Raw genomic sequence first — 10,920 nt, 5'->3', positions numbered from 1 at the left:
TCTGCCCCCCTTGTGATTTCTTCCACCTTGCTCTTTGAATTACATTTCATTTCTTTGTCCTAATAAGTCTCTTCACCACACCTCCTTTGTATTGTTTCTTTCTCATCTGTCAGATTTTCTAAAGCTTTCTTTACCTCCCTCTATTCAAATTGTTTAAATCCCGTCCTACATTTCAAAGGATAAGGCTGAACGAAACCCCTTTTGCAAGTCCTTTGTCTTGCCCCCTCTCCTCTTTAGGACTCTTTTTTTTTTTTTTAATGGCCTTTTGTCTTTTTTTAGGTCCCTACTATGGAGGTTCCCAGGACGGGGATCATTGAATCAGAGCTACAGCTGCCAGCCTACACCACAGCCACAGCATATGCCAGATCCCCGACCCACTGAGTGAGGTCAGGGTTTGAACCCACAACCTCATGGTTACTAGTTGGATTGATTTCTGCTACACCACAACAGGATCTCCTCCCTATAGGGCTCTTTATTCTGCTTAGAGCACTTAGGTTACTCAACCTGAAATTATAATTATTTGTGTATAGTCACTGTGTACAATTATCTGTGCTCTCTACTAGACACTTAGAGACTTGAGGGCAAGGATATTTCTTACTCATCTTTTCAGCTTCCGCAGCACCCAGCATGGTGCCTGGAACATAGGAGTTTTTGAATTGAATTCAACAGATCATAAAGACCCCAAATTTAAAGGCAGGTGTTTTCCTCAGTTTCCAGGCTAAGACCAATAGTGCCCTGAGTGGCTTCACTGTTTAATCAGGAAATGGGTTGTATGAACCTGGAGGTCTTAGATGAAACAAAGGCTTCCATAAGACATGGTCATCAGTCTTGTAAGAACTGTTTCATTCATTCACTCAACAGACATCTATTGATGACTTAAGTGCTAAACCTAATGAAAAGAGATGACAGGGAGTAGGACAAATGCCATTAAGGCATTAGTAATCCAGAAGTTTGAAACATAAACATCTGACTGTAAGGCAAAGTGAACTAGGTACTATAATAAAGCATAGACCAGGAGTTCACGTTGTGGCTCAGCAGTAGCAAACCCAGCTAGTATCCATGAGGATGCAGGTTCGATCCCTGGCCTCACTCATTGGGTTAAGGATCAGTGTTGCTGCAAGGTGTGTGGTGTAGGTCAGTAGCTACAGCTCTGATTCAACCCCTAGCCTGGGAACTTCCATATGCTGTGGGTGCAGCCCTAAAAAGACAAAAATAAATAAATAAATAAAGTATAGACCAAAGTTTCTGCGAATACTAGTCCTTGATATCAGGAAGCGACACTGGAATAGATGACAATGATTCAGAAGAACAGCAGCTTTGTTCTTCCTAGTGGACTCATAGCATCAGCATGACAACAAGGCACCTGAACTTGAACATTTCTGGCCCACCCCTCAAATTGCTGCACCTGATAGGAGTGGGAGGTGAGTGGGAAGGAGAAAGCAAGACAGGTTACTCTAGACCTGCGCTGTCTAAAACAGTAGTTGCCTGCCAGATGTAGCTATTATTGGACACTTGAAATGTGGCTAGTCTGAATTGAGATCTACATGAATAGAAAACATGCACTGGGAGTTCCCATTTTGGCTCAGTGGTTAACAAATCCGACTGGGAACCATGAGGTTGCTGGTTCAATCCCTGGCCTTGCTCAGTGGGTTAAGGATCCGGCGTTGCCATGAGCTGTGGTGTAGGTAGCAGACGCGGCTCGGATCCCACGTTGCTGTGGCTGTGGCGTAGGCAGGTGGCTACAGCTCCAGTTGGACCCCCAGCCTGGGAACCTCTGGGAACCTGGGAACCTGGTGCAGCCCTAGAAAAGACAAAAATAAATAAATAAATAAATAAATAAAATTGGATACAGAGTTTGGAATTCCCATTATGGCTCAGTGGGTTAAGAACCCAACATAGTGTCCTTGAGGATACTGGTTCAATCCCTGGCCTCGATCAGTGGGTTAAGGATCTGTCATTGCTGCAAGCTGTGGTGTAGGTCACAGATTCTGCTCAAATCCCACATTGCTGTGGCTGTTGCATAGGCTGGCAGCTACAGCTCCAATTTGATCCCTAGCCCAGGAATTTCCATTAGCCGCAGGTGCAGCCCTAAGAAGGAAAAATAATAATAAATAAATAGTAAAATAAATTTAGATATAAATTTAGGTTTGCATTATACTTCTATTGGATAGCACTGTTCTTTTTTTTCTTTCTTTTTTTTTTCTTTTTCCTCCTATCTTTATTGCTGTACCCATGGCACATGGAAGTTCCCAGGCTAGGGGTCGAATCAGAGCTGCAGCTGCCGACCTTTGCCACAGTCACAGCAACTCAGGATCTGAGCCTCGTCTTCGTCCTATACCACAGCTCATGGCAATGCCAGATCCTTAACCCACTGAGCGAGGCCAGGGATCGAACCTGCATCCTCATGGATACTGGTCAGGTTCACTTCCACTGAGCCACAATGGGAACTCCTAGACAGCACCATTCTGAGTCTGTTCCCCAGGTTCAGGGAGCCTAGGAAATTTGGAAAACACTTGAGAAAAACAGATTTTGATACTGAACCCAAACCTAGACCCAGTGGTATTTACCAGTCCTGACCTGGATCCAAACCCCTCTTGGACTTGAGTCATCTGAGCTAGGGCAGAGTTAAGCCACAAATGGGAAACTTGGTTCTCTCCATAAGGTCACAGGACAAATGTGACAGAGAGTTGGTTTGTTTTCTGTGTTTCTTTCAAGCAGCTTCCTTGAAGCTTTTGAAAGGCAAAGGCAAGGGCCTGGTCTGGGGAGTTCCCTGATGGTCTAATGGTTAGGAGTCAGTGCTTTCACCACTTCAGCCCTGGGTTCAATCCCTGGTCTGAGAACTGAGACCTCCCACATGAAGCTGTTACGCACTATGGCCAAAAAAATGGGGGGGCAAGGGGTGCTGGTCTGGTGGTGTCTTCCATAATAATAATAATTAGGTCTTTAATCATTAATCAGTTAGGTTGGTGTACAGCTTGCCCAGGGTGGGGGTAGGACTTATGTCAAATTGTCGACTGATCTTTAAAGATCTTTAGATAATAAGCATCATTAAAATAAAACCCTGAGGAATCTTGCCTAGAGAGCCATGGAAGGAAGCTGTGAGCCCAGAGTGCCTGCCACTCTGATGCTCAGTCTATGGTATTCACCTCAGATTGCTGGAGTGGATGCAATCGTGACTTTTTGTAGAGCCTTTTCCAGTTTTATTGAAAAAAAATCTTGCCTTTGAAAAAATAAAAAATAAAAAAATAAAACCCTGAGGTGTGAGAATCCTTAGCAGAGGAGCTTCAGCCTGTGATGGAGGCGGGCGGGGGGGAAAAGCTGCCCATCATGTGTAATCTAGGTTCCTAACTACCGTACCCTACTCTGGTTCTGATCCCTTACAACCCTCTGACTAATAGTCTCAGGTTCTGCTCACCCACCAATGCCCTTAGTACTCTCTCCAAGCCTTAACTCCTGATATTCCCTTTGCCAGGAATATTCTCCAGTTTCCCTTGTGCCCCACTGTTTCATGATCCATTTTTAAAAATGAGATGAATCTACCACATGGATTCTTTTTGTTTTCAGTAAGCTCTTGTGTGAGAAATAAGGATTAATAGTCCACCTCAAGTAATGGGAGTTTTTTTTTTTTTTTTTTAAGATAGCATGTGGAAATAAGGAGGATAGGTATACTACAGAAATCTAAGAACAGGAACTCTTCTGGGTGTAAGATGACTCCAAGAATCTCAGTGGCAGGAGTTGATGGATTTTCACTGTACTTTTCTGCCATTTATGTGACTCAGCTACTATGACTTTGCTTACTGGGGGAATTCCCACTTCTCCTGACTTCCTCAGCATCCATTCTGTATGTCTTCTTGACCTCACTGCTTTTGCATACTCATAGTTTTTTTCCTGATAACTTAGCCCTACTCTAAACTAGAACTTTCTTCTGGCACCACAACTTCCTCCCTACATCTTTTTAGCTTCATTTTCGGCCTCTAATCGCCTGATTCTCTCCTTATTTCCCATTTCAGATTCTAGAGAGCAAACTGCTGCTACATTACTTTTTTTAGACAGAACTTTCTCCACTAAACTGCATTATTAGTATCTGGTCAGCTTATGGATCTGGCTGTCTTTGGGGAATTGGATGCCCACATATAATCCAGTCAACTGTTGACCAACAAAGCTGCCCAAGTTCTCTCAGCACAGGTTGTGAAGGCACGCCAATAACCATGATTGCTAAGTCCAGGACTCTTACTTATATCGTCTCATTTTAATCCTTTTTTTTTTTTTTCTTTTTGGGGCCACACTTATGGCTTATGAAAGTTCCCAGGCTAGGGGCTGAATTGGACCTGCAGCTGTCAGCCTATGCCACAGCCATGGCAATGCCAGATCCACACTACATCTGCAGCCTACACCACAGCTTGTGTGTAATGTCAGATCCTTAACGCACTGAGCAAGGCCAGAGATCAAACCCACACCCTCATGGATACTAGTCAGGTTCTTAACCCACTGAGCTACAACAGAAATTCCTCATTTTAATCCTTATAATAGTCCTGACAGTAGATACCATCTTATTTTCTTTTCCTTTTTTCTTTTTTTGTCTTTTGTCTTTTTAGGGATGCACCCATGGCATATGAAGGTTCCCAGTCTAGGGGTCAAATCGGAACTGTAGCTCCTGGCCTACGCCACAGCAAGGTGGGATCTGAGCCATGTTTGAGACCTAAACCACAGCTCACAGCAACGCTGGATCCTTAACCCACTGACCAAGGCTAGGGATCGAACCCGCATCCTCATAGATACTAATCAGGTTTGTTAACCACTGATTAATCACATGCAGAAGCCTCAATGAAGCATGTTAAGTGAATTCTTTTGTAATAAAATTACAAAGCAGAGAGAAGTCAGCGGTAGGACAGTGTTACTGCTGCCCTTATTCCTCCACAACTGCATAAAGGACAGGTGTTTGTAGAAGAACTCACCCATGGTTGATGAGTCCGTGTGTGTGTGTGTGTGTGTGTGTGTGTGTGTGTGAGAGAGAGAGAGAGAGAGAGACTGTCCTGTGGGTTCAAACTAGAGATGTTAGTTAGAATAAAGCCTGATGGATAAAGTCTAAGACACATCCATCTTGTACCATAATCCACTTTAAAACAAATAGTAAAAATAGACTTATCATCTTAACCTAATTTAAAAATCCAGCACAATAAAAGAAACCAAACAAAAACAAAAACAAAAGATAACCCATGGAATGGGAGAAAACTGTTGCAAATGAAGCAACCTACAAAGGCGTAATTTCCAAAATATACAAACAACTCATATAACTCAACAGCAAAAAAAACCAACCCAGGCGTTCCCGTCGTGGTGCAGTGGTTAACTGCCAGAGGCCAGCTCCGGTGACCAGGGAGTATACATCCTGATAGGAGATGGACAGCGTCGGCCGGCGAAAGAATGGAGACAGCCTCTTTGTCCCTTCTTTCAGGGCGCTGGACTGCTCAAATTTTATTGGCATAAGTGGTTAATTATATAGACAGTTTTTCACTACAGATTACATCACAGTGTTAAAAGTACATTGGTTAATTATTAGACTTTGTTTTTTGATCACACGTTACAGTAGCAATACGTCATGTTTTAAAATCTTTAACTTAAGTAAATTTAGTGAGTACAATTCAAGGACAAACAGGCACAGCACATCATGTGGGAAAGAGGAGACCCAGCACAAACCATCTCATGGCCAGCTAATTCCCACAAGCTGAAGAAGTCACAAACACAAAAAATCCTGTCTTTAGACTAGTGTCTATCTTCAAAGTGTCCTTGGCAGGGAGACAGTGTGAGAAAATACAAATCAACTTAGCTAGCTACTGCTAAAAGTTTCTAAAATCAAGCACAAAACTCACAGCTGGGTTTCTTTTGATCAAGAATAATATATGTCTAACTTCTATAGACCTCATTAAAATCCTAACTCTAAAGTTTACTGTATAACTAGTTAGTAGATAAACACTATGTTTTTAATTAAGTTGGATTTAAATAGGGGAAAGTTCTTTAGAATGAAATTCTTACTATATTATTATTGTAATTTTGTTAAATCACAAATCACCACAAGAAAATAAGAATGGGAAATAAGAATAATAAGCAAATAATCAGGAAAGACTGAGGAAACCTGAATAACAAATAAAACAACAGGAAAGACTAGGTCACCCGAGAAACAATCCATGTTCTCCAGTGCAAACTGGAAATTGTTTTCCCAGGAAAGCCCCAATTCTTCTCCATAAACATTAAAATGAGAGCCGTGTAACCTGAGGCCTGCCCTCGGCTTGTACCGTACAGGCAGGCTTTCATCCTGACCAGAGGCCCAACTTCGGCATGTACCGTTCAGGTGAGCTCCCTTCCCTGGTTAGGAACCTGCCTTCAGGTTTTTCTGCCATCAGACAGGGTCCTTTTTTTGAGTCCTTGTATCCTCTCGGCTCCCCGCAGTTAACGAATCAGAATAGGAACCATGAGGTTGCGGGTTCCATCCCTGCCCTTGCTCAGTGGGTTAAGGATCCAGCACTGCCGAGAGCTGTGGTGTAGGTCACAGACCTGGCTCAGATCCCGCGTTGCTGTGGCTCTTGTGTAGGCTGGCGGCTACAAATCTGATTAGACCCCTAGTCTGGGAACCTCCATATGCCATGGGAGCGGCCCAAGAAAAGGCAAAAAGACAAAACAAACAAAAAAACCCAATTGAAAAATGGACAGAAGACTTAGATAGACATTACTCCAAAGATACATGGATGGCCAAGAAGCACATGAAAAAATGCTCAACATCACTAATTATTAGAGAAATGCAGTTCAAAACTAAAATGAGGTACCATCTAACACCAATCAGAATGACTATCATTGGAGTTACCGTCATAGCTCAGTGGTTAAGGAACCTGACTAGTAACCATGAAGTTGCAGGTTCGAGCCCTGGCCTTCCTCAGTGGGTTAAGGATCCGGCGTTGCTGTGAGCTGTGGCGTAGGTTGCAGACACGGCTCAGATACTGAGTTGCTGTGGCTGTGGTATAGGCCAGCAGCTGTAGCTCTGATTCAACCCCTAGCCTGGGAACCTCCATATGCCGCAGGTATAGCCCTATAAAGCAAAAAAAAAAAGAATGACTGTCATTAATAAGACTACAGATAACAAATGCTGGAGAGGGTATGGAGAAAAGGGAACCCTCCTACACTGTTGGTGGGAATGTAAATTGGTACAACCACTATGGAAAACAGTATGGAAGTTCCTCAGAGAACTAAATATAGAACTACCATATGATCCAGCAATGCCACTCCTGGGCATATATCTGGACAAAACTTCCATTGAAAAAGATACATGCACCCATATGTTCATTGGAGCATTATTCACAATAGCCAAGACATGGAAACGACCTAAATGTCCATCGACAAATGGATTAAGAAAATGTGGTACAAAAAGAATTTGTGTATATGTGTAACTGGGTCACTTGGCGGTACAGTAGCAACTGAGAGAACACTATAAACCAACTATAATGGAAAAAATTAAAATCATTAAAAAAAAAAGATGTGGTACATAGACACAATGGAATACTACTCAACCACAAAAAATGTCATTTGCAGCAACATGGATGGAACTAGAGATTCTCATACTAAGTGAAGTAAGAAAGAGAAAGGCAAATACCATAATGACATACGAAATCTAAAATATGGCATAGATGTACCTATCTACAAACAGAAACAGTCTCACAGACAAGGAGAGTAGACTTGTGGTTGCCAAAGGGAAGGGGGGAAGGAATGGGATGGACTGGTAGTTTGGGGTTAGTAGATGCAAACTATTACATTTAGAATGGATAAGCAATGAGGTCCTACTGTATAGCACAGGGAACTATATCTAATCACCTGTGATATAACATGATGGAAGATAATATGAGAAATAGTGTATACATATGTATGACTGGGTCACTTTGCTGTACAGCAGAAATTGACAGAACATTGTAAATCAACTATAATAAAAATAATTTTTAAGAAATTAAAAAATGAAAATCCAGATTTACAAAACAAGTCAATGAGGGGAATTCCCTCATGGTCTAATGGTTAGGATTCAGCTCTTTCACCACCGTGGCCCAGGTTCGATACCTTGTCTGAAACAGATCAAGCCCCTGCATGCCATGGCCAAAAATAAAAATCTCTTAAAACAAGTCAACAGAAATATAGTCATTTTTTTTTTTCCTGTTGCAACTTGTTTCCACCTTATTTGGACCCTGGGCTATGGGATTGGTATGGGATTTCTAGGCTTAGGGCTCTTCAGATTCTTCTCTGTCCCAGAGTAAAGCAGTCAAGGAAGATTCTGCACATGTTTGGTACAGGTGCATATGGTGGGATCAACTGAGGATGGTAAATTACTAATGCATCTCTCTCTGATTAATGAGGAGATGTGAAAAGGTGAGAGTTGGATGAAATAATATAATAAAAATTTTGGAGTTCCCATTGTGGCTCAGCGGTTAACGAATCCAACTAGGAACCATGAGGTTGTGGGTTTGATCCTTGGCCTCGCTCAGTGGGTTAAGGATCCAGCATTGCAGGTCGCAGACTCGGCTCAGATCTGGCGTTGCTGTGGCTCTGGCGTAGGCCAGCGGCTACAGCTCCAATTAGACCCCTAGCCTGAGAACCTCCATGTGCTGCAGGAGTGGCCCTAGAAAAGGCAAAAAGACAAAAGAAAAAGAAAAATCTTCAGAGTAACACCTGGCTATATTAGTTTACTATAGCTGCCTTAATAAATTACCACAAATTTAGTAGCTTAAAACCACATGAATTTGGGAGTGACATCACCCAGATGGCAGAGTAGAAGACTCCTACCTCCAATCCCCTACAAAGGTCCCCTACAAGTAAAAACAGTTCTGGAGAGCTCTGGAGTCCACTTAAGAAACTACAGCAACAAAACAAAAAACTTGGGACTAACTACACAGAAAGGGAAAGAAGACAGCTTCATTTTTGCCTCCATCAACCCATCCCTTAAGGCAGCATTGCTCAGCGCCGAAACAACTCACCAGGAAAGGAAGAGAGAGGTGAGTAACCAGCTTCCCCAGCCTTTTGGGGCACCATACTGAGGAGCTACTTCAGTTTCACCCTACCCAGAGACTGGTAAAGCTGAGATGTAAAAGATGGCTAGGAACAAGGAAGAAGAGTAGGGGCTACCAGTAGTCATGCAATCAGAGCAACCACAATTCCCTGTAGCCTACACTGCAGGTGACCCTAGCAGCTCTCAACACCAAAGAAACTTACAGCCTGCATAGCTTCTTTGGATCCCCTGCAGATTTCACTGACTTTTGTCCACAAGTAGTTGGATTTTCTAATGCCAGCTGTCTGATTCTCTCCTCTTGCCTAATGGAGCCCAGGAATTGCACTAGCAGCCAGGCTAGACCTCTGCAGGTAACCCCACTGCTGTGCATATACTTGGGTATAGCCCCACCAGCTGTCCACTGCCTGATGCCTGTCACCAGACTCCACTACTCTCTCCATACGGAGACTATGCAGCCAGGAAAAGCTTGGGATCCTGCAGTTGCTTGTTGGGCCTGAATCATGCCCTGTCTTCTGCCAGTGGTCTGCAGCACAACATTAATCTGCAGCTAGCCCCTCCAGCTGTGTACCTGTATGCCCTTTGCTCAGTCCCAGGTGGGCTCCACTGTCATGTGTCCATGGTGAGACCCAGTAGCAATGGTAGTGCACAAAGAAAGCCAGGACCCCTGCAGGTACCAGTGTATACACAGTTAACCCCAGCCCTTGCTGCCTGCCCTGGTCCCCACTACTACATATATGTTTGCAACTACTCCTTGCCACTCCAGGCACCAGCAGCTGACCCCTCCAGCCACCACTGCTGATTGCCTTGGTCCCTAGCTGCTGCATCTGGAGACACTGATGAGGACCCTAACAGCCCTTGGAGTCTCTGAAGACTCTCAATAGTACTAGCCAAGGGCCATGCAGTTGTCAAAGATGTGGCCCCAATGGCCTGAACCAGTGAGTCACCATGACCCCCATATTTGGTGTTGCCAAAAGGAGTTCAACACAATAAGATCTGCCTTATAAGAAATGCTGAAAAGAGTTCTTCAAGCTGAAATGAAAAGATGCTAACTAGTAAGATGAAAGCATATGAAAATAAATCTCATACTGGTAAAGGCAAGCATACAGTCAGATTCAGAATACTACTATTGTATGATAGTGTGTTGACCACCTAACTCTAATATTGCTTAAAGTTGAAGGACAAAAATATTAAAAATAGGTATAAGTACAATGATTTGTTAATGGATACAACCATATAAAATATGTAAAATGTGCTATTAAAACACATAAACCATAAAATGGGATTGAAAGGTAGAGTTTTTGTACGTAATCAAAGTTATCAGCTTAAAATAGACTGTAATATCTCTAAAATGTTTCAAATAAGCCTCAGGGTAACTACAAAATAAAAATCTATAGTAGATATACACAAGATGAAGAGAAAGGAATCAAAATATACAACTATGAAAAATCATCAATTCACAAAGGAAGACAGCAAGAGAGGGAAAAAGGAACTGCAAAACAGCCAGAAAACAATGAACAGATGGCAATAGTAAGTCCTTTCTTATCAATAAGTACTTTAAATGTAAATGGATCAAATGTTCCAGTACATTAAGGCATAGAGTGGCTGAATGGATAAAAAAACAAGATCCACCTATATGCTGCCTATAAGAGACTCACCTTAGCTTCAAGGACACACATAGGCTCAAAGTAAAGGGATGGAAAAAGATACGTCATGCAAGTGTAAATGAGGAGAGCAGGGGTAAATGAGGAGAGCAGGGGTAGCTATATTTCTATCAGACAAAATAGAATTTAGGTCAAAAACGGTAATAAGTGAAAAAGAAGGTCATTATATAATGATAAAGAGGTCAATTCTTAAGAAGATAAGACAGTTTTAAGTATATACAT

Source organism: Phacochoerus africanus, chromosome 2, assembly GCF_016906955.1.
Source record: "Phacochoerus africanus isolate WHEZ1 chromosome 2, ROS_Pafr_v1, whole genome shotgun sequence".
NCBI classification, from domain to species: Eukaryota; Metazoa; Chordata; class Mammalia; order Artiodactyla; family Suidae; genus Phacochoerus; species Phacochoerus africanus.
The sequence above is the reverse complement of the archived record's forward strand: the minus strand, read 5'-3'. Positions refer to the sequence as shown.